The sequence below is a fragment of the Chiloscyllium punctatum genome, chromosome 13 (genome assembly GCF_047496795.1).
Source record: "Chiloscyllium punctatum isolate Juve2018m chromosome 13, sChiPun1.3, whole genome shotgun sequence".
Lineage (NCBI taxonomy): Eukaryota > Metazoa > Chordata > Chondrichthyes > Orectolobiformes > Hemiscylliidae > Chiloscyllium > Chiloscyllium punctatum.
In genome coordinates, this window is record NC_092751.1 from 32129969 (window position 1) to 32153348 (window position 23380).

The 23380-nt window shown below is 46.3% G+C and overlaps 8 non-coding genes across 8 annotated transcripts; all 8 read left to right on the forward strand.

Annotated features, from left to right (window-relative positions):
- Positions 1-2794: 2794 nt before the first annotated feature.
- Positions 2795-2876, forward strand: trnal-aag (transfer RNA leucine (anticodon AAG)). The gene has a single exon. It is a non-coding gene; the product is annotated as a tRNA-Leu (tRNA).
- A 2639-nt stretch (positions 2877-5515) lies between these two features.
- On the forward strand, positions 5516-5597 carry trnal-aag (transfer RNA leucine (anticodon AAG)). Its single transcript has one exon. It is a non-coding gene; the product is annotated as a tRNA-Leu (tRNA).
- Positions 5598-10955: 5358 nt separating this feature from the next.
- Positions 10956-11037, forward strand: trnaf-aaa (transfer RNA phenylalanine (anticodon AAA)). Its single transcript has one exon. It is a non-coding gene; the product is annotated as a tRNA-Phe (tRNA).
- A 3624-nt stretch (positions 11038-14661) lies between these two features.
- On the forward strand, positions 14662-14734 carry trnav-aac (transfer RNA valine (anticodon AAC)). The gene has a single exon. It is a non-coding gene; the product is annotated as a tRNA-Val (tRNA).
- A 2647-nt stretch (positions 14735-17381) lies between these two features.
- trnav-aac (transfer RNA valine (anticodon AAC)) lies at positions 17382-17454 on the forward strand. Its single transcript has one exon. It is a non-coding gene; the product is annotated as a tRNA-Val (tRNA).
- Positions 17455-19129: 1675 nt separating this feature from the next.
- On the forward strand, positions 19130-19211 carry trnal-aag (transfer RNA leucine (anticodon AAG)). The gene has a single exon. It is a non-coding gene; the product is annotated as a tRNA-Leu (tRNA).
- Positions 19212-20114: 903 nt separating this feature from the next.
- trnav-aac (transfer RNA valine (anticodon AAC)) lies at positions 20115-20187 on the forward strand. Its single transcript has one exon. It is a non-coding gene; the product is annotated as a tRNA-Val (tRNA).
- Positions 20188-22825: 2638 nt separating this feature from the next.
- On the forward strand, positions 22826-22898 carry trnav-aac (transfer RNA valine (anticodon AAC)). The gene has a single exon. It is a non-coding gene; the product is annotated as a tRNA-Val (tRNA).
- Positions 22899-23380: the final 482 nt, after the last annotated feature.

The window sequence follows — 23380 nt, forward strand, 5'->3', positions numbered from 1 at the left end:
AAAGTGGTTTTGTTTCCCTGGGAATTGACTGCGGTGTGGGAAAGTGGCGAATTTTCCCAAGTGCCAGTGCTGTCGTGATCGTGTTCGCCTCCCGCGCGGAAAATCGCAAGCATCTCTGCTGTTGCTTTCTGTTCCAGGCAAGTTGAGCTTTTACTGGAACCGAATGGAGACTGTTATTTCATCGCTGTTGCGAAACAGAGTCCTACGGTGACTCGACTCGCCGACATTCGGTTGTATGGCCAATGAAAAAATCGTTCCAATCTATTTCGATGTCACAAGTTATTGAATTTCTCCCACTTTCTTCATTTCCGTCCTGGAGACATCGGAAGGGAAAGGTAATCTAATCGAGACTGCGATTGGTGAAATTCACTTTTTATGGCCCATTCTTATTATGTTCTTTCTTTGTCGCTTTGCAGCATTGTCTGGGAAGTGGTGCTGCACTCAGGCTCCAGTATGTTTGAAAGCGTAGTTTGGAATTGCCCTGTTGTTAGTTGAGTGATTACTTTATGGCTCATGCCCCCGGACTGTCTCACATTTAGCATTCCTGCTCGCTGTGTCTGAAAATGCATTTGGTTTTCCAGTTTTGTTTGTGTTCCGTGATAAATGCTTTCTGTTTTGCGATTCGCTCAATACATTACGAATTAACAGGGTTTCTGAGGTAACTTCCAGCTGCAAAAATCCTCAACTGAGAATCTGGGAAACTTTCACGGAGTATGGTCAGTCGGAGCAAAAGTAAGGATGTCCTTCGTTTCTGCAGTGTTTCACAATACTACCTTTCCCGTGAGCAGTCGAACTGACTAAATGATTTTGCCACAGACTGCGACGGTAAGCTCCGCAAAAACGTAATTCTTGAAAGCAGGTGTGAGCAACACAACGTTATTGGGGTACACCGCGTGGAAACAGATACTTCGGTGTATCATGTTCATGCTCAGCACATAGCCAAATTTAAACAAGTCCCCAATCAACAACGAGCTCATGGAAACAGAAAGGTGAAAGGTAGAATGGCTTCAGGTTTCAGTGCTGGATGCCACTGAGCCCCAGCAAGAACGGCAGAGGCCTGTTTCTGTAGTGTAGTGGTCATCACGTTCGCCTCACACGCGAACGGTCCCCAGATCGAAACGGGGCAGAAACTGCTTTGTTCTTTAACTGCAGACTTTTGCATGGACAAGAACGGAGCTTACTTGCTTGCTTTCCCATCTGCAAACCTGCCTTCGAGTTTGCTCAAACAAATCTGCTCTCGTCGTGAAATGCAATGCAGTTCCGTTTACTAACAGTGCAAGGCATTGTAAAGTTTTTCTCCAACCTGGTTCTGATCATATGCCATTTTGTTTGAGAGTGTAGTTACCCCCTTCTGATCCTTCCACGAAAAGCATTACCGCATTTGCATTCCTTGCGCAGGCGGCCCGGTTCAAAGACAGGGAAGAAGCCGAATCGCTGGTGTCACAATGCACCACGGATTCCTGAGCTAATCTGTCTGTCAAATGTATCCCAAAGTCGTCTCTGAAAGACCTCATTTGGAAGGTGTCTGTCGTTATTCAACGTGCGAGAATTGGCACCAGAGATCCTGAATCATGTTCTGGAGCAGTTCGCACGTTAGTGGCTCATTCAATCAGCAACAGCAATGAAAGAAATTACACTCTCAGAGGAACCTCTGGACCTGTGCTTTCATAGCGTCGCTAGTATTAAGGTGCGCCCCGAGATCTAAGCCACGTTGGATCTGAAACGGAGGAATCGACAGAGATACTACAGAATGACATCGCATCCGTTTGGTTTTCTTTGGTTTTCACTGACGAGCAGGAAAATGTAAACGGAAGGGCGACTGGGGAAGTGTGGCAGTTGCAGCTCTGGTGAAACTCCTTCTTTGTGATTCACTCAGCAACCAGAGACGTGAAGGTGACTCAGGCGTGTGAGGTCTTCACATCGTGAACAAAAAGCAATCAAGGGCAGTTAGCACCTCTTCCGGAGTGGGGGTGGGGTGAGGTAATTACCTTTTGACTTCTGTTCCTATGTTCAGAAACTGCCTTTTAGATTGAGGTGAAAAGAAACTGCATTTCTAAAAAGCACCATGGAATTTGTTAAACTTTATTGAGTCGCTTCTCATCGATTCTCACACAGGTTTCCAACTCAGTTGGTATCCATGAGGCTCATGTCCAGGTGTGAACATCTCTGCAGCAAATTGCACGGTGAAGGTAAAAGGCAAGGAAAGTGGCATCTCGAAGCGGCCCCGAGGTCAGACCTTCCTCACGATGCAATCTGTCGTTCTCGGATTGGAATGCGACCTCCGGTTTTAGGGTGGAACTTTCTTTGGGAACCTTATTCTGCAAAACAGACACAGTGACTGAAACTATGCTGCACGGTATGATTTGGGACACGGCCTGCTCAGCTTTGTGCATTTTCCCTGTAGTCCGGTGTGTTTCATGTTCCGTGTAAACGTGAAAGTTGTCCTGTTTCGAGCAATGCGTGAAATCATTTAGCAAAGCAAGAATACGAATTGCAGGAATGTCAAGCAGCTGATGGTAATTTGACCCAATCATAACCGATCATATATTCTCACGCACTCACAGATACATTTGTAGCTGAATCCAGTCTGAGAAGATAGACTCAGCTTACCAGTGACTTTTGTCTGGATTGATGGGCTTTCATTATCTGCTGAGAAATTGATATTGCAGACGGGCACATCCGAGCAGCTGTTCGAGTCGGAGAGGGATCATAGAACCCTTTTCACGTGAGTTTGCATCTGTTGTTATGCAGGAGCACAATTGGAATTGCAAGAAAATGACAAGTTGGGCGTGTTGGTAGTGTGGCCGAGCGGTCTAAGGCGCTGGATTAAGGCTCCAGTCTCGACAGAGGCGTGGGTTCGAATCCCACCGCTGCCATTTCCTCTGAACAGCTCCATCAGCACAGCTTGTTGAAATGCTGTTTCGATCCCTGCTGCATTTCTGTTTAAAATGGATTTGCTTCCCGGTGTGTGAAAGTGGCGAATTTTCCAAAGTGTCTGCGCGCGGAAAATCGCTAGCATCTCTGCTGTTGTTTTCTGTTCCAGCCAAGTTCAGCTTTTACTGGAACCGAATGGAGACTGTTATTTCATCGCTGTTGCGAAACAGAGTTCTACGGTGACTCGACTCGCCGACATTCGGTTTTCTGGCCAATGAGAAAATCGTTCCAATCTATTCCGATGTCATACGTTATTGAATTTCTCCCACTTTCTTCATTTCCGTCCTGGAGACATCGGAAGGGAAAGGTAATCTAATCGAGACTGCGATTGGTGAAATTCACTTTTTATGGCCCATTCTTATTATGTTCTTTCTTTGTCACTTTGCAGCATTGTCTGGGAAGTGGTGGTGCACTCAGGCTCCAGTATGTTTGAAAGCGTAGTTTGGAATTGCCCTGTTGTTAGTTGCGTGATTACTTTATGGCTCATGCCCCCGGACTGTCTCACATTTAGCATTCATGCTCGGTGTGTCTGAAAATGCATTTGGTTTTCCAGTTTTGTTTGTGTTCCGTGTTAAATGCTTTCTGTTTTGCGATTCGCTCAATACATTACGAATTAACAGGGTTTCCGAGGTAACTTCCAGCTGCAGAAATCCTCAACTGAGAATCTGGGAAACTTTCACGGAGTATGGTCAGTCGGAGCAAAAGTAAGGATGTCGTTCGTTTCTGCAGTGTTTCACAATACTACCTTTCCTGTGAGCAGTCGAACAGACGAAATGTGAAAGGAAGAATGGCTTCAACATTCAGTGCTGGATGCCACTGAGCCCCAGCAGGGACGGCAGCGGCCTGTTTCTGTAGTGTAGTGGTCAACACGTTCGCCTAACACGCGAAAGGTCGCCAGTTCGAAACTGGGCAGAAACTGCTTTTGTTCTTTAACTGCGGACTTTTGCATGGACAAGAACGGAGCTTACTAGCTTGCTTTCCCATCTGCAAACCTGCCTTCCAGTTTGCTTCAACAAATCTGCTCTCGTAGTGAAATGCAATGCAGTTCCATTTACTAACAGTGCAAGGCATTGTAAAGTTTTTCTCCAACCTGGTTCTGATCATATGCCATTTTGTTTGAGAGTGTAGTTACCCCCTTCTGATCCTTCCACGAAAAGCATTACCGCATTTGCATTCCTTGCGCAGGCGGCCCGGTTCAAAGACAGGGAAGAAGCCGAATCGCTGGTGTCACAATGCACCACGGATTCCTGAGCTAATCTGTCTGTCAAATGTATCCCAAAGTCGTCTCTGAAAGACCTCATTTGGAAGGTGTCTGTCGTTATTCAACGTGCGAGAATTGGCACCAGAGATCCTGAATCATGTTCTGGAGCAGTTCGCACGTTAGTGGCTCATTCAATCAGCAACAGCAATGAAAGAAATTACACTCTCAGAGGAACCTCTGGACCTGTGCTTTCATAGCGTCGCTAGTATTAAGGTGCGCCCCGAGATCTAAGCCACGTTGGATCTGAAACGGAGGAATCGACAGAGAGACTACAGAATGACATCGCATCCGTTTGGTTTTCTTTGGTTTTCACTGACGAGCAGGAAAATGTAAACGGAAGGGCGACTGGGGAAGTGTGGCAGTTGCAGCTCTGGTGAAACTCCTTCTTTGTGATTCACTGAGCAACCAGAGACGTGAAGGTGACTCAGGCGTGTGAGCTCTTCACATCGTGAACAAAAAGCAATCAAGGGCAGATAGCACCTCTTCCGGAGTGGGGGTGGGGTGAGGTAATTACCTTTTGACTTCTGTTCCTATGTTCAGAAACTGCCTTTTAGATTGAGGTGAAAAGAAACTGCATTTCTAAAAAGCACCATGGAATTTGTTAAACTTTATTGAGTCGCTTCTCATCGATTCTCACACAGGTTTCCAACTCAGTTGGTATCCATGAGGCTCATGTCCAGGTGTGAACATCTCTGCAGCAAATTGCACGGTGAAGGTAAAAGGCAAGGAAAGTGGCATCTCGAAGCGGCCCCGAGGTCAGACCTTCCTCACGATGCAATCTGTCGTTCTCGGATTGGAATGCGACCTCCGGTTTTAGGGTGGAACTTTCTTTGGGAACCTTATTCTGCAAAACAGACACAGTGACTGAAACTATGCTGCACGGTATGATTTGGGACACGGCCTGCTCAGCTTTGTGCATTTTCCCTGTAGTCCGGTGTGTTTCATGTTCCGTGTAAACGTGAAAGTTGTCCTGTTTCGAGCAATGCGTGAAATCATTTAGCAAAGCAAGAATACGAATTGCAGGAATGTCAAGCAGCTGATGGTAATTTGACCCAATCATAACCGATCATATATTCTCACGCACTCACAGATACATTTGTAGCTGAATCCAGTCTGAGAAGATAGACTCAGCTTACCAGTGACTTTTGTCTGGATTGATGGGCTTTCATTATCTGCTGAGAAATTGATATTGCAGACGGGCACATCCGAGCAGCTGTTCGAGTCGGAGAGGGATCATAGAACCCTTTTCACGTGAGTTTGCATCTGTTGTTATGCAGGAGCACAATTGGAATTGCAAGAAAATGACAAGTTGGGCGTGTTGGTAGTGTGGCCGAGCGGTCTAAGGCGCTGGATTAAGGCTCCAGTCTCGACAGAGGCGTGGGTTCGAATCCCACCGCTGCCATTTCCTCTGAACAGCTCCATCAGCACAGCTTGTTGAAATGCTGTTTCGATCCCTGCTGCATTTCTGTTTAAAATGGATTTGCTTCCCGGTGTGTGAAAGTGGCGAATTTTCCAAAGTGTCTGCGCGCGGAAAATCGCTAGCATCTCTGCTGTTGTTTTCTGTTCCAGCCAAGTTCAGCTTTTACTGGAACCGAATGGAGACTGTTATTTCATCGCTGTTGCGAAACAGAGTTCTACGGTGACTCGACTCGCCGACATTCGGTTTTCTGGCCAATGAGAAAATCGTTCCAATCTATTCCGATGTCATACGTTATTGAATTTCTCCCACTTTCTTCATTTCCGTCCTGGAGACATCGGAAGGGAAAGGTAATCTAATCGAGACTGCGATTGGTGAAATTCACTTTTTATGGCCCATTCTTATTATGTTCTTTCTTTGTCACTTTGCAGCATTGTCTGGGAAGTGGTGGTGCACTCAGGCTCCAGTATGTTTGAAAGCGTAGTTTGGAATTGCCCTGTTGTTAGTTGCGTGATTACTTTATGGCTCATGCCCCCGGACTGTCTCACATTTAGCATTCATGCTCGGTGTGTCTGAAAATGCATTTGGTTTTCCAGTTTTGTTTGTGTTCCGTGTTAAATGCTTTCTGTTTTGCGATTCGCTCAATACATTACGAATTAACAGGGTTTCCGAGGTAACTTCCAGCTGCAGAAATCCTCAACTGAGAATCTGGGAAACTTTCACGGAGTATGGTCAGTCGGAGCAAAAGTAAGGATGTCGTTCGTTTCTGCAGTGTTTCACAATACTACCTTTCCTGTGAGCAGTCGAACAGACGAAATGTGAAAGGAAGAATGGCTTCAACATTCAGTGCTGGATGCCACTGAGCCCCAGCAGGGACGGCAGCGGCCTGTTTCTGTAGTGTAGTGGTCAACACGTTCGCCTAACACGCGAAAGGTCGCCAGTTCGAAACTGGGCAGAAACTGCTTTTGTTCTTTAACTGCGGACTTTTGCATGGACAAGAACGGAGCTTACTAGCTTGCTTTCCCATCTGCAAACCTGCCTTCCAGTTTGCTTCAACAAATCTGCTCTCGTAGTGAAATGCAATGCAGTTCCATTTACTAACAGTGCAAGGCATTGTAAAGTTTTTCTCCAACCTGGTTCTGATCATATGCCATTTTGTTTGAGAGTGTAGTTACCCCCTTCTGATCCTTCCACGAAAAGCATTACCGCATTTGCATTCCTTGCGCAGGCGGCCCGGTTCAAAGACAGGGAAGAAGCCGAATCGCTGGTGTCACAATGCACCACGGATTCCTGAGCTAATCTGTCTGTCAAATGTATCCCAAAGTCGTCTCTGAAAGACCTCATTTGGAAGGTGTCTGTCGTTATTCAACGTGCGAGAATTGGCACCAGAGATCCTGAATCATGTTCTGGAGCAGTTCGCACGTTAGTGGCTCATTCAATCAGCAACAGCAATGAAAGAAATTACACTCTCAGAGGAACCTCTGGACCTGTGCTTTCATAGCGTCGCTAGTATTAAGGTGCGCCCCGAGATCTAAGCCACGTTGGATCTGAAACGGAGGAATCGACAGAGAGACTACAGAATGACATCGCATCCGTTTGGTTTTCTTTGGTTTTCACTGACGAGCAGGAAAATGTAAACGGAAGGGCGACTGGGGAAGTGTGGCAGTTGCAGCTCTGGTGAAACTCCTTCTTTGTGATTCACTGAGCAACCAGAGACGTGAAGGTGACTCAGGCGTGTGAGCTCTTCACATCGTGAACAAAAAGCAATCAAGGGCAGATAGCACCTCTTCCGGAGTGGGGGTGGGGTGAGGTAATTACCTTTTGACTTCTGTTCCTATGTTCAGAAACTGCCTTTTAGATTGAGGTGAAAAGAAACTGCATTTCTAAAAAGCACCATGGAATTTGTTAAACTTTATTGAGTCGCTTCTCATCGATTCTCACACAGGTTTCCAACTCAGTTGGTATCCATGAGGCTCATGTCCAGGTGTGAACATCTCTGCAGCAAATTGCACGGTGAAGGTAAAAGGCAAGGAAAGTGGCATCTCGAAGCGGCCCCGAGGTCAGACCTTCCTCACGATGCAATCTGTCGTTCTCGGATTGGAATGCGACCTCCGGTTTTAGGGTGGAACTTTCTTTGGGAACCTTATTCTGCAAAACAGACACAGTGACTGAAACTATGCTGCACGGTATGATTTGGGACACGGCCTGCTCAGCTTTGTGCATTTTCCCTGTAGTCCGGTGTGTTTCATGTTCCGTGTAAACGTGAAAGTTGTCCTGTTTCGAGCAATGCGTGAAATCATTTAGCAAAGCAAGAATACGAATTGCAGGAATGTCAAGCAGCTGATGGTAATTTGACCCAATCATAACCGATCATATATTCTCACGCACTCACAGTTACATTTGTAGCTGAATCCAGTCTGAGAAGATAGACTCAGCTTACCAGTGATTTTTGTCTGGATTAATGGGCTTTCATTATCTGCTGAGAAATTGATATTGCAGACGGGCACATCCGAGCAGCTGTTCGAGTCGGAGAGGGATCAAAGAACCCTTTTCACGTGAGTTTGCATCTGTTGTTATGCAGGAGCACAATTGGAATTGCAAGAAAATGACAAGTTGGGCGTGTTGGTAGTGTGGCCGAGCGGTCTAAGTCGCTGGATTAAGGCTCCAGTCTCGACAGAGGCGTGGGTTCGAATCCCACCGCTGCCATTTCCTCTGAACAGCTCCATCAGCACAGCTTGTTGAAATGCTGTTTCGATCCCTGCTGCATTTCTGTTTAAAATGGATTTGTTTCCCGGTGTGTGAAAGTGGCGAATTTTCCAAAGTGTCTGCGCGCGGAAAATCGCTAGCATCTCTGCTGTTGCTTTCTGTTCCAGCCAAGTTCAGCTTTTACTGGAACCGAATGGAGACTGTTATTTCATCGCTGTTGCGAAACAGAGTCCTACGGTGACTCGACTCGCCGACATTCGGTTTTCTGGCCAATGAGAAAATCGTTCCAATCTATTCCGATGTCATACGTTATTGAATTTCTCCCACTTTCTTCATTTCCGTCCTGGAGACATCGGAAGGGAAAGGTAATCTAATCGAGACTGCGATTGGTGAAATTCACTTTTTATGGCCCATTCTTATTATGTTCTTTCTTTGTCACTTTGCAGCATTGTCTGGGAAGTGGTGGTGCACTCAGGCTCCAGTATGTTTGAAAGCGTAGTATGGAATTGCCCTGTTGTTAGTTGAGTGATTACTTTATGGCTCATGCCCCCGGACTGTCTCACATTTAGCATTCATGCTCGGTGTGTCTGAAAATGCATTTGGTTTTCCAGTTTTGTTTGTGTTCCGTGTTAAATGCTTTCTGTTTTGCGATTCGCTCAATACATTACGAATTAACAGGGTTTCCGAGGTAACTTCCAGCTGCAGAAATCCTCAACTGAGAATCTGGGAAACTTTCACGGAGTATGGTCAGTCGGAGCAAAAGTAAGGATGTCGTTCGTTTCTGCAGTGTTTCACAATACTACCTTTCCTGTGAGCAGTCGAACAGACGAAATGTGAAAGGAAGAATGGCTTCAACATTCAGTGCTGGATGCCACTGAGCCCCAGCAGGGACGGCAGCGGCCTGTTTCTGTAGTGTAGTGGTCATCACGTTCGCCTAACACGCGAAAGGTCGCCAGTTTGAAACTGGGCAGAAACTGCTTTTGTTCTTGAACTGCGGACTTTTGCATGGACAAGAACGGAGTTTACTTGCTTGCTTTCCCATCTGCAAACCTGCCTTCCAGTTTGCTTCAACAAATCTGCTCTCGTAGTGAAATGCAATGCAGTTCCATTTACTAACAGTGCAAGGCATTGTAAAGTTTTTCTCCAACCTGGTTCTGATCATATGCCATTTTGTTTGAGAGTGTAGTTACCCCCTTCTGATCCTTCCACGAAAAGCATTACCGCATTTGCATTCCTTGCGCAGGCGGCCCGGTTCAAAGACAGGGAAGAAGCCGAATCGCTGGTGTCACAATGCACCACGGATTCCTGAGCTAATCTGTCAGTCAAATGTATCCCAAAGTCGTCTCTGAAAGACCTCATTTGGAAGGTGTCTGTCGTTATTCAACGTGCGAGAATTGGCACCAGAGATCCTGAATCATGTTTTGGAGCAGTTCGCACGTTAGTGGCTCATTCAATCAGCAACAGCAATGAAAGAAATTACACTCTCAGAGGAACCTCTGGACCTGTGCTTTCATAGCGTCGCTAGTATTAAGGTGCGCCCCGAGATCTAAGCCACGTTGGATCTGAAACGGAGGAATCGACAGAGAGACTACAGAATGACATCGCATCCGTTTGGTTTTCTTTAAATCACTGACGAGCAGGAAAATGTAAACGGGAGGGCGACTGGGGAAGTGTGGCAGTTGCAGCTCTGGTGAAACTCCTTCTTTGTGATTCACTCAGCAACCAGAGACGTGAAGGTGACTCAGGCGTGTGAGCTCTTCACATCGTGAACAAAAAGGAATCAAGGGCAGTTAGCACCTCTTCCGGAGTGGGGGTGGGGTGAGGTAATTACCTTTTGACTTCTGTTCCTATGTTCAGAAACTGCCTTTTAGATTGAGGTGAAAAGAAACTGCATTTCTAAAAAGCACCATGGAATTTGTTAAACTTTATTGAGTCGCTTCTCATCGATTCTCACACAGGTTTCCAACTCAGTTGGTATCCATGAGGCTCATGTCCAGGTGTGAACATCTCTGCAGCAAATTGCACGGTGAAGGTAAAAGGCAAGGAAAGTGGCATCTCGAAGCGGCCCCGAGGTCAGACCTTCCTCACGATGCAATCTGTCGTTCTCGGATTGGAATGCGACCTCCGGTTTTAGGGTGGAACTTTCTTTGGGAACCTTATTCTGCAAAACAGACACAGTGACTGAAACTATGCTGCACGGTATGATTTGGGACACGGCCTGCTCAGCTTTGTGCATTTTCCCTGTAGTCCGGTGTGTTTCATGTTCCGTGTAAACGTGAAAGTTGTCCTGTTTCGAGCAATGCGTGAAATCATTTAGCAAAGCAAGAATACGAATTGCAGGAATGTCAAGCAGCTGATGGTAATTTGACCCAATCATAACCGATCATATATTCTCACGCACTCACAGATACATTTGTAGCTGAATCCAGTCTGAGAAGATAGACTCAGCTTACCAGTGATTTTTGTCTGGATTGATGGGCTTTCATTATCTGCTGAGAAATTGATATTGCAGACGGGCACATCCGAGCAGCTGTTCGAGTCGGAGAGGGATCAAAGAACCCTTTTCACGTGAGTTTGCATCTGTTGTTATGCAGGAGCACAATTGGAATTGCAAGAAAATGACAAATTGGGCGTGTTGGTAGTGTGGCCGAGCGGTCTAAGTCGCTGGATTAAAGCTCCAGCCTCGACAGAGGCGTGGGTTCGAATCCCACCGCTGCCATTTCCTCTGAACAGCTCCATCAGCACAGCTTGTTGAAATGCTGTTTCGATCCCTGCTGCATTTCTGTTTAAAATGGATTTGCTTCCCGGTGTGTGAAAGTGGCGAATTTTCCAAAGTGTCTGCGCGCGGAAAATCGCTAGCATCTCTGCTGTTGCTTTCTGTTCCAGCCAAGTTCAGCTTTTACTGGAACCGAATGGAGACTGTTATTTCATCGCTGTTGCGAAACAGAGTCCTACGGTGACTCGACTCGCCGACATTCGGTTTTCTGGCCAATGAGAAAATCGTTCCAATCTATTCCGATGTCATACGTTATTGAATTTCTCCCACTTTCTTCATTTCCGTCCTGGAGACATCGGAAGGGAAAGGTAATCTAATCGAGACTGCGATTGGTGAAATTCACTTTTTATGGCCCATTCTTATTATGTTCTTTCTTTGTCACTTTGCAGCATTGTCTGGGAAGTGGTGGTGCACTCAGGCTCCAGTATGTTTGAAAGCGTAGTTTGGAATTGCCCTGTTGTTAGTTGAGTGATTACTTTATGGCTCATGCCCCCGGACTGTCTCACATTTAGCATTCATGCTCGGTGTGTCTGAAAATGCATTTGGTTTTCCAGTTTTGTTTGTGTTCCGTGTTAAATGCTTTCTGTTTTGCGATTCGCTCAATACATTACGAATTAACAGGGTTTCCGAGGTAACTTCCAGCTGCAGAAATCCTCAACTGAGAATCTGGGAAACTTTCACGGAGTATGGTCAGTCGGAGCAAAAGTAAGGATGTCGTTCGTTTCTGCAGTGTTTCACAATACTACCTTTCCTGTGAGCAGTCGAACAGACGAAATGTGAAAGGAAGAATGGCTTCAACATTCAGTGCTGGATGCCACTGAGCCCCAGCAGGGACGGCAGCGGCCTGTTTCTGTAGTGTAGTGGTCATCACGTTCGCCTAACACGCGAAAGGTCGCCAGTTCGAAACTGGGCAGAAACTGCTTTTGTTCTTGAACTGCGGACTTTTGCATGGACAAGAACGGAGCTTACTTGCTTGCTTTCCCATCTGCAAACCTGCCTTCCAGTTTGCTTCAACAAATCTGCTCTCGTAGTGAAATGCAATGCAGTTCCATTTACTAACAGTGCAAGGCATTGTAAAGTTTTTCTCCAACCTGGTTCTGATCATATGCCATTTTGTTTGAGAGTGTAGTTACCCCCTTCTGATCCTTCCACGAAAAGCATTACCGCATTTGCATTCCTTGCGCAGGCGGCCCGGTTCAAAGACAGGGAAGAAGCCGAATCGCTGGTGTCACAATGCACCACGGATTCCTGAGCTAATCTGTCAGTCAAATGTATCCCAAAGTCGTCTCTGAAAGACCTCATTTGGAAGGTGTCTGTCGTTATTCAACGTGCGAGAATTGGCACCAGAGATCCTGAATCATGTTTTGGAGCAGTTCGCACGTTAGTGGCTCATTCAATCAGCAACAGCAATGAAAGAAATTACACTCTCAGAGGAACCTCTGGACCTGTGCTTTCATAGCGTCGCTAGTATTAAGGTGCGCCCCGAGATCTAAGCCACGTTGGATCTGAAACGGAGGAATCGACAGAGAGACTACAGAATGACATCGCATCCGTTTGGTTTTCTTTGGTTTTCACTGACGAGCAGGAAAATGTAAACGGGAGGGCGACTGGGGAAGTGTGGCAGTTGCAGCTCTGGTGAAACTCCTTCTTTGTGATTCACTCAGCAACCAGAGACGTGAAGGTGACTCAGGCGTGTGAGCTCTTCACATCGTGAACAAAAAGCAATCAAGGGCAGTTAGCACCTCTTCCGGAGTGGGGGTGGGGTGAGGTAATTACCTTTTGACTTCTATTACTATGTTCAGAAACTGCCTTTTAGATTGAGGTGAAAAGAAACTGCATTTCTAAAAAGCACCATGGAATTTGTTAAACTTTATTGAGTCGCTTCTCATCGATTCTCACACAGGTTTCCAACTCAGTTGGTATCCATGAGGCTCATGTCCAGGTGTGAACATCTCTGCAGCAAATTGCACGGTGAAGGTAAAAGGCAAGGAAAGTGGCATCTCGAAGCGGCCCCGAGGTCAGACCTTCCTCACGATGCAATCTGTCGTTCTCGGATTGGAATGCGACCTCCGGTTTTAGGGTGGAACTTTCTTTGGGAACCTTATTCTGCAAAACAGACACAGTGACTGAAACTATGCTGCACGGTATGATTTGGGACACGGCCTGCTCAGCTTTGTGCATTTTCCCTGTAGTCCGGTGTGTTTCATGTTCCGTGTAAACGTGAAAGTTGTCCTGTTTCGAGCAATGCGTGAAATCATTTAGCAAAGCAAGAATACGAATTGCAGGAATGTCAAGCAGCTGATGGTAATTTGACCCAATCATAACCGATCATATATTCTCACGCACTCACAGATACATTTGTAGCTGAATCCAGTCTGAGAAGATAGACTCGGCTTACCAGTGATTTTTGTCTGGATTGATGGGCTTTCATTATCTGCTGAGAAATTGATATTGCAGACGATCAATTCGGAGCAGCTGTTCGAGTCGGAGAGGGATCATAGAACCCTTTTCACGTGAGTTTGCATCTGTTGTTATGCAGGAGCACAATTGGAATTGCAAGAAAATGACAAGTTGGGCGTGTTGGTACTGTGGCCGAGCGGTCTAAGGCGCTGGATTAAGGCTCCAGTCTCAACAGAGGCGTGGGTTCGAATCCCACCGCTGCCATTTCCTCTGAACAGCTCCATCAGCACAGCTTGTTGAAACGCTGTTTCGATCCCTGCTGCGTTTCTGTTTAAAATGGATTTGCTTCCCGGTGTGTGAAAGTGGCGAATTTTCCGAAGTGTCTGCGCGCGGAAAATCGCTAGCGTCTCTGCTGTTGCTTTCTGTTCCAGCCAAGTTCAGCTTTTACTGGAACCGAATGGAGACTGTTATTTCATCGCTGTTGCGAAAAAGAGTCCTACGGTGACTCGACTCACCGACATTCGGTTTTCTGGCCAATGGGAAAATCGTTCCAATCGATTCCAATGTCATACGTTATTGAATTTCTCCCACTTTCTTCATTTCCGTCCTGGAGACATCGGAAGGGAAAGGTAATCTAATCGAGACTGCGATTGGTGAAATTCACTTTTTATGGCCCATTCTTATTATGTTCTTTCTTTGTCACTTTGCAGCATTGTCTGGGAAGTGGTGGTGCACTCAGGCTCCAGTATGTTTGAAAGCGTAGTTTGGAATTGCCCTGTTGTTAGTTGAGTGATTACTTTATGGCTCATGCCCCCGGACTGTCTCACATTTAGCATTCATGCTCGGTGTGTCTGAAAATGCATTTGGTTTTCCAGTTTTGTTTGTGTTCCGTGTTAAATGCTTTCTGTTTTGCGATTCGCTCAATACATTACGAATTAACAGGGTTTCCGAGGTAACTTCCAGCTGCAGAAATCCTCAACTGAGAATCTGGGAAACTTTCACGGAGTATGGTCAGTCGGAGCAAAAGTAAGGATGTCGTTCGTTTCTGCAGTGTTTCACAATACTACCTTTCCCGTGAGCAGTCGAACAGACGAAATGTGAAAGGAAGAATGGCTTCAACATTCAGTGCTGGATGCCACTGAGCCCCAGCAGGGACGGCAGAGGCCTGTTTCTGTAGTGTAGTGGTCATCACGTTCGCCTAACACGCGAAAGGTCCCCAGTTCGAAACTGGGCAGAAACTGCTTTGTTCTTTAACTGCGGACTTTTGCATGGACAAGAACGGAGCTTACTTGCTTGCTTTCCCATCTGCAAACCTGCCTTCGAGTTTGCTTCAACAAATCTGCTCTCGTAGTGAAATGCAATGCAGTTCCATTTACTAACAGTGCAAGGCATTGTAAAGTTTTTCTCCAACCTGGCTCTGATCATATGCCATTTTGTTTGAGAGTGTAGTTACCCCCTTCTGATCCTTCCACGAAAAGCATTACCGCATTTGCATTCCTTGCGCAGGCGGCCCGGTTCAAAGACAGGGAAGAAGCCGAATCGCTGGTGTCACAATGCACCACGGATTCCTGAGCTAATCTGTCTGTCAAATGTATCCCAAAGTCGTCTCTGAAAGACCTCATTTGGAAGGTGTCTGTCGTTATACAACGTGCGAGAATTGGCACCAGAGATCCTGAATCATGTTTTGGAGCAGTTCGCACGTTAGTGGCTCATTCAATCAGCAACAGCAATGAAAGAAATTACACTCTCAGAGGAACCTCTGGACCTGTGCTTTCATGGCGTCGCTAGTATTAAGGTGCGCCCCGAGATCTAAGCCACGTTGGAACTGAAACGGAGGAAGCGACAGAGAGACTACAGAATGACATCGCATCCGTTTGGTTTTCTTTGGTTTTCACTGACGAGCAGGAAAATGTAAACGGGAGGGCGACTGGGGAAGTGTGGCAGTTGCAGCTCTGGTGAAACTCCTTCTTTGTGATTCACTCAGCAACCAGAGACGTGAAGGTGACTCAGGCGTGTGAGCTCTTCACATCGTGAACAAAAAGCAATCAAGGGCAGTTAGCACCTCTTCCGGAGTGGGGGTGGGGTGAGGTAATTACCTTTTGACTTCTGTTCCTATGTTCAGAAACTGCCTTTTAGATTGAGGTGAAAAGAAACTGCATTTCTAAAAAGCACCATGGAATTTGTTAAACTTTATTGAGTCGCTTCTCATCGATTCTCACACAGGTTTCCAACTCAGTTGGTATAAATGAGGCTCATGTCCAGGTGTGAACATCTCTGCAGCAAATTGCACGGTGAAGGTAAAAGGCAAGGAAAGTGGCATCTCGAAGCGGCCCCGAGGTCAGACCTTCCTCACGATGCAATCTGTCGTTCTCGGATTGGAATGCGACCTCCGGTTTTAGGGTGGAACTTTCTTTGGGAACCTTATTCTGCAAAACAGACACAGTGACTGAAACTATGCTGCACGGTATGATTTGGGACACGGCCTGCTCAGCTTTGTGCATTTTCCCTGTAGTCCGGTGTGTTTCATGTTCCGTGTAAACGTGAAAGTTGTCCTGTTTCGAGCAATGCGTGAAATCATTTAGCAAAGCAAGAATACGAATTGCAGGAATGTCAAGCAGCTGATGGTAATTTGACCCAATCATAACCGATCATATATTCTCACGCACTCACAGATACATTTGTAGCTGAATCCAGTCTGAGAAGATAGACTCAGCTTACCAGTGATTTTTGTCTGGATTGATGGGCTTTCATTATCTGCTGAGAAATTGATATTGCAGACGGGCACATCCGAACAGCTGTTCGAGTCGGAGAGGGATCATAGAACCCTTTTCACGTGAGTTTGCATCTGTTGTTATGCAGGAGCACAATTGGAATTGCAAGAAAATGACCTGTTGGGCGTGTTGGTAGTGTGGCCGCGTGGTCTAAGGCGCTGGATTAAGGCTCCAGTCGGGACAGAGGCGTGGGTTCGAATCCCACCGCTGCCATTTCCTCTGAACAGCTCCATCAGCACAGCTTGTTGAAACGCTGTTTCGATCCCTGCTGCATTTCTGTTTAAAATGGATTTGCTTCCCGGTGTGTGAAAGTGGCGAATTTTCCAAAGTGTCTGCGCGCGGAAAATCGCTAGCATCTCTGCTGTTGCTTTCTGTTCCAGCCAAGTTCAGCTTTTACTGGAACCGAATGGAGACTGTTATTTCATCGATGTTGCGAAACAGAGTCCTACGGTGACTCGACTCGCCGACATTCGGTTTTCTGGCCAATGGGAAAATCGTTCCAATCGATTCCAATGTCATCCGTTATTGAATTTCTCCCACTTTCTTCATTTCCGTCCTGGAGACATCGGAAGGGAAAGGTAATCTAATCGAGACTGCGATTGGTGAAATTCACTTTTTATGGCCCATTCTTATTATGTTCTTTCTTTGTCACTTTGCAGCATTGTCTGGGAAGTGGTGGTGCACTCAGGCTCCAGTATGTTTGAAAGCGTAGTTCGGAATTGCCCTGTTGTTAGTTGAGTGATTACTTTATGGCTCATGCCCCTGGACTGTCTCACATTTAGCATTCATGCTCGCTGTGTCTGAAAATGCATTTGGTTTTCCAGTTTTGTTTGTGTTCCGTGTTAAATGCTTTCTGTTTTGCGATTCGCTCAATACATTACGAATTAACAGGGTTTCCGAGGTAACTTCCAGCTGCAGAAATCCTCAACTGAGAATCTGGGAAACTTTCACGGAGTATGGTCAGTCGGAGCAAAAGTAAGGATGTCGTTCGTTTCTGCAGTGTTTCACAATACTACCTTTCCCGTGAGCAGTCGAACAGACGAAATGTGAAAGGAAGAATGGCTTCAACATTCAGTGCTGGATGCCACTGAGCCCCAGCAGAGACGGCAGAGGCCTGTTTCTGTAGTGTAGTGGTCATCACGTTCGCCTAACACGCGAAAGGTCCCCAGTTCGAAACTGGGCAGAAACTGCTTTGTTCTTTAACTGCGGACTTTTGCATGGACAAGAACGGAGCTTACTTGCTTGCTTTCCCATCTGCAAACCTGCCTTCCAGTTTGCTTCAACAAATCTGCTCTCGTAGTGAAATGCAATGCAGTTCCATTTACTAACAGTGCAAGGCATTGTAAAGTTTTTCTCCAACCTGGTTCTGATCATATGCCATTTTGTTTGAGAGTGCAGTTACCCCCTTCTGATCCTTCCACGAAAAGCATTACCGCATTTGCATTCCTTGCGCAGGCGGCCCGGTTCAAAGACAGGGAAGAAGCCGAATCGCTGGTGTCACAATGCACCACGGATTCCTGAGCTAATCTGTCTGTCAAATGTATCCCAAAGTCGTCTCTGAAAGACCTCATTTGGAAGGTGTCTGTCGTTATACAACGTGCGAGAATTGGCACCAGAGATCCTGAATCATGTTTTGGAGCAGTTCGCACGTTAGTGGCTCATTCAATCAGCAACAGCAATGAAAGAAATTACACTCTCAGAGGAACCTCTGGACCTGTGCTTTCATGGCGTCGCTAGTATTAAGGTGCGCCCCGAGATCTAAGCCACGTTGGAACTGAAACGGAGGAAGCGACAGAGAGACTACAGAATGACATCGCATCCGTTTGGTTTTCTTTGGTTTTCACTGACGAGCAGGAAAATGTAAACGGGAGGGCGACTGGGGAAGTGTGGCAGTTGCAGCTCTGGTGAAACTCCTTCTTTGTGATTCACTCAGCAACCAGAGACGTGAAGGTGACTCAGGCGTGTGACTCAGGCGTGTGAGCTCTTCACATCGTGAACAAAAAGCAATCAAGGGCAGTTAGCACCTCTTCCGGAGTGGGGGTGGGGTGAGGTAATTACCTTTTGACTTCTGTTCCTATGTTCAGAAACTGCCTTTTAGATTGAGGTGAAAAGAAACTGCATTTCTAAAAAGCACCATGGAATTTGTTAAACTTTATTGAGTCGCTTCTCATCGATTCTCACACAGGTTTCCAACTCAGTTGGTATCCATGAGGCTCATGTCCAGGTGTGAACATCTCTGCAGGAAATTGCACGGTGAAGGTAAAAGGCAAGGAAAGTGGCATCTCGAAGCGGCCCCGAGTTCAGACCTTCCTCACGATGCAATCTGTCGTTCTCGGATTGGAATGCGACCTCCGGTTTTAGGGTGGAACTTTCTTTGGGAACCTTATTCTGCAAAACAGACACAGTGACTGAAACTATGCTGCACGGTATGATTTGGGACACGGCCTGCTCAGCTTTGTGCATTTTCCCTGTAGTCCGGTGTGTTTCATGTTCCGTGTAAACGTGAAAGTTGTCCTGTTTCGAGCAATGCGTGAAATCATTTAGCAAAGCAAGAATACGAATTGCAGGAATGTCAAGCAGCTGATGGTAATTTGACCCAATCATAACCGATCATATATTCTCACGCACTCACAGATACATTTGTAGCTGAATCCAGTCTGAGAAGATAGACTCAGCTTACCAGTGTTTTTTGTCTGGATTGATGGGCTTTCGTTATCTGCTGAGAAATTGATATTGCAGACGGGCACATCCGAGCAGCTGTTCGAGTCGGAGAGGGATCAAAGAACCCTTTTCACGTGAGTTTGCATCTGTTGTTATGCAGGAGCACAATTGGAATTGCAAGAAAATGACAAGTTGGGCGTGTTGGTAGTGTGGCCGAGCGGTCTAAGGCGCTGGATTAAGGCTCCAGTCTCGACAGAGGCGTGGGTTCGAATCCCACCGCTGCCATTTCCTCTGAACAGCTCCATCAGCACAGCTTGTTGAAACGCTGTTTCGATCCCTGCTGCATTTCTGTTTAAAATGGATTTGCTTCCCGGTGTGTGAAGGTGGCGAATTTTCCAAAGTGTCTGCGCGCGGAAAATCGCTAGCATCTCTGCTGTTGCTTTCTGTTCCAGCCAAGTTCAGCTTTTACTGGAACCGAATGGAGACTGTTATTTCATCGCTGTTGCGAAACAGAGACCTACGGTGACTCGACTCGCCGACATTCGGTTTTCTGGCCAATGGGAAAATCGTTCCAATCGATTCCAATGTCATACGTTATTGAATTTCTCCCACTTTCTTCATTTCCGTCCTGGAGACATCGGAAGGGAAAGGTAATCTAATCGAGACTGCGATTGGTGAAATTCACTTTTTATGGCCCATTCTTATTATGTTCTTTCTTTGTCACTTTGCAGCATTGTCTGGGAAGTGGTGGTGCACTCAGGCTCCAGTATGTTTGAAAGCGTAGTTTGGAATTGCCCTGTTGTTAGTTGAGTGATTACTTTATGGCTCATGCCCCCGGACTGTCTCACATTTAGCATTCATGCTCGCTGTGTCTGAAAATGCATTTGGTTTTCCAGTTTTGTTTGTGTTCCGTGTTAAATGCTTTCTGTTTTGCGATTCGCTCAATACATTACGAATTAACAGGGTTTCCGAGGTAACTTCCAGCTGCAGAAATCCTCAACTGAGAATCTGGGAAACTTTCACGGAGTATGGTCAGTCGGAGCAAAAGTAAGGATGTCGTTCGTTTCTGCAGTGTTTCACAATACTACCTTTCCCGTGAGCAGTCGAACAGACGAAATGTGAAAGGAAGAATGGCTTCAACATTCAGTGCTGGATGCCACTGAGCCCCAGCAGCGACAGCAGAGAACTGTTTCTGTAGTGTAGTGGTCATCACGTTCGCCTAACACGCGAAAGGTCCCCAGTTCGAAACTGGGCAGAAACTGCTTTGTTCTTTAACTGCGGACTTTTGCATGGACAAGAACGGAGCTTACTTGCTTGCTTTCCCATCTGCAAACCTGCCTTCGAGTTTGCTTCAAGAAATCTGCTCTCGGAGTGAAATGCAATGCAGTTCCATTTACTAACAGTGCAAGGCATTGTAAAGTTTTTCTCCAACCTGGCTCTGATCATATGCCATTTTGTTTGAGAGTGTAGTTACCCCCTTCTGATCCTTCCACGAAAAGCATTACCGCATTTGCATTCCTTGCGCAGGCGGCCCGGTTCAAAGACAGGGAAGAAGCCGAATCGCTGGTGTCACAATACACCACGGATTCCTGAGCTAATCTGTCTGTCAAATGTATCCCAAAGTCGTCTCTGAAAGACCTCATTTGGAAGGTGTCTGTCGTTATTCAACGTGCGAGAATTGGCACCAGAGATCCTGAATCATGTTTTGGAGCAGTTCGCACGTTAGTGGCTCATTCAATCAGCAACAGCAATGAAAGAAATTACACTCTCAGAGGAACCTCTGGACCTGTGCTTTCATAGCGTCGCTTGTATTAAGGTGCGCCCCGAGATCTAAGCCACGTTGGAACTGAAACGGAGGAATCGACAGAGAGACTACAGAATGACATCGCATCCGTTTGGTTTTCTTTGGTTTTCACTGACGAGCAGGAAAATGTAAACGGGAGGGCGACTGGGGAAGTGTGGCAGTTGCAGCTCTGGTGAAACTCCTTCTTTGTGATTCACTCAGCAACCAGAGACGTGAAGGTGACTCAGGCGTGTGAGCTCTTCACATCGTGAACAAAAAGCAATCAAGGGCAGTTAGCACCTCTTCCGGAGTGGGGGTGGGGTGAGGTAATTACCTTTTGACTTCTGTTCCTATGTTCAGAAACTGCCTTTTCGATTGAGGTGAAAAGAAACTGCATTTCTAAAAAGCACCATGGAATTTGTTAAACTTTATTGAGTCGCTTCTCATCGATTCTCACACAGGTTTCCAACTCAGTTGGTATCCATGAGGCTCATGTCCAGGTGTGAACATCTCTGCAGCAAATTGCACGGTGAAGGTAAAAGGCAAGGAAAGTGACATCTCGAACCGGCCCCGAGGTCAGACCTTCCTCACGATGCAATCTGTCGTTCTCGGATTGGAATGCGACCTCCGGTTTTAGGGTGGAACTTTCTTTGGGAACCTTATTCTGCAAAACAGACACAGTGACTGAAACTATGCTGCACGGTATGATTTGGGACACGGCCTGCTCAGCTTTGTGCATTTTCCCTGAGTCCGGTGTGTTTCATGTTACGTGTAAACGTGAAAGTTGTCCTGTTTCGAGCAATGCGTGAAATCATTTAGCAAAGCAAGAATACGAATTGCAGGAATGTCAAGCAGCTGATGGTAATTTGACCCAATCATAACCGATCATATATTCTCACGCACTCACAGATACATTTGTAGCTGAATCCAGTCTGAGAAGATAGACTCGGCTTACCAGTGATTTTTGTCTGGATTGATGGGCTTTCATTATCTGCTGAGAAATTGATATTGCAGACGGGCAATTCCGAGCAGCTGTTCGAGTCGGAGAGGGATCATAGAACCCTTTTCACGTGAGTTTGCATCTGTTGTTATGCAGGAGCACAATTGGAATTGCAAGAAAATGACAAGTTGGGCGTGTTGGTAGTGTGGCCGAGCGGTCTAAGGCGCTGGATTAAGGCTCCAGTCTCGACAGAGTCGAATCCCAACGCTGCCATTTCCTCTGAACAGCTCCATCAGCACAGCTTGTTGAAACGCTGTTTCGATCCCTGCTGCATTTCTGTTTAAAATGGATTTGCTTCCCGGTGTGTGAAGGTGGCGAATTTTCCAAAGTGTCTGCGCGCGGAAAATCGCTAGCATCTCTGCTGTTGCTTTCTGTTCCAGCCAAGTTCAGCTTTTACTGGAACCGAATGGAGACTGTTATTTCATCGCTGTTGCGAAACAGAGACCTACGGTGACTCGACTCGCCGACATTCGGTTTTCTGGCCAATGGGAAAATCGTTCCAATCGATTCCAATGTCATACGTTATTGAATTTCTCCCACTTTCTTCATTTCCGTCCTGGAGACATCGGAAGGGAAAGGTAATCTAATCGAGACTGCGATTGGTGAAATTCACTTTTTATGGCCCATTCTTATTATGTTCTTTCTTTGTCACTTTGCAGCATTGTCTGGGAAGTGGTGGTGCACTCAGGCTCCAGTATGTTTGAAAGCGTAGTTTGGAATTGCCCTGTTGTTAGTTGAGTGATTACTTTATGGCTCATGCCCCCGGACTGTCTCACATTTAGCATTCATGCTCGCTGTGTCTGAAAATGCATTTGGTTTTCCAGTTTTGTTTGTGTTCCGTGTTAAATGCTTTCTGTTTTGCGATTCGCTCAATACATTACGAATTAACAGGGTTTCCGAGGTAACTTCCAGCTGCAGAAATCCTCAACTGAGAATCTGGGAAACTTTCACGGAGTATGGTCAGTCGGAGCAAAAGTAAGGATGTCGTTCGTTTCTGCAGTGTTTCACAATACTACCTTTCCCGTGAGCAGTCGAACAGACGAAATGTGAAAGGAAGAATGGCTTCAACATTCAGTGCTGGATGCCACTGAGCCCCAGCAGCGACAGCAGAGAACTGTTTCTGTAGTGTAGTGGTCATCACGTTCGCCTAACACGCGAAAGGTCCCCAGTTCGAAACTGGGCAGAAACTGCTTTGTTCTTTAACTGCGGACTTTTGCATGGACAAGAACGGAGCTTACTTGCTTGCTTTCCCATCTGCAAACCTGCCTTCGAGTTTGCTTCAAGAAATCTGCTCTCGGAGTGAAATGCAATGCAGTTCCATTTACTAACAGTGCAAGGCATTGTAAAGTTTTTCTCCAACCTGGCTCTGATCATATGCCATTTTGTTTGAGAGTGTAGTTACCCCCTTCTGATCCTTCCACGAAAAGCATTACCGCATTTGCATTCCTTGCGCAGGCGGCCCGGTTCAAAGACAGGGAAGAAGCCGAATCGCTGGTGTCACAATACACCACGGATTCCTGAGCTAATCTGTCTGTCAAATGTATCCCAAAGTCGTCTCTGAAAGACCTCATTTGGAAGGTGTCTGTCGTTATTCAACGTGCGAGAATTGGCACCAGAGATCCTGAATCATGTTTTGGAGCAGTTCGCACGTTAGTGGCTCATTCAATCAGC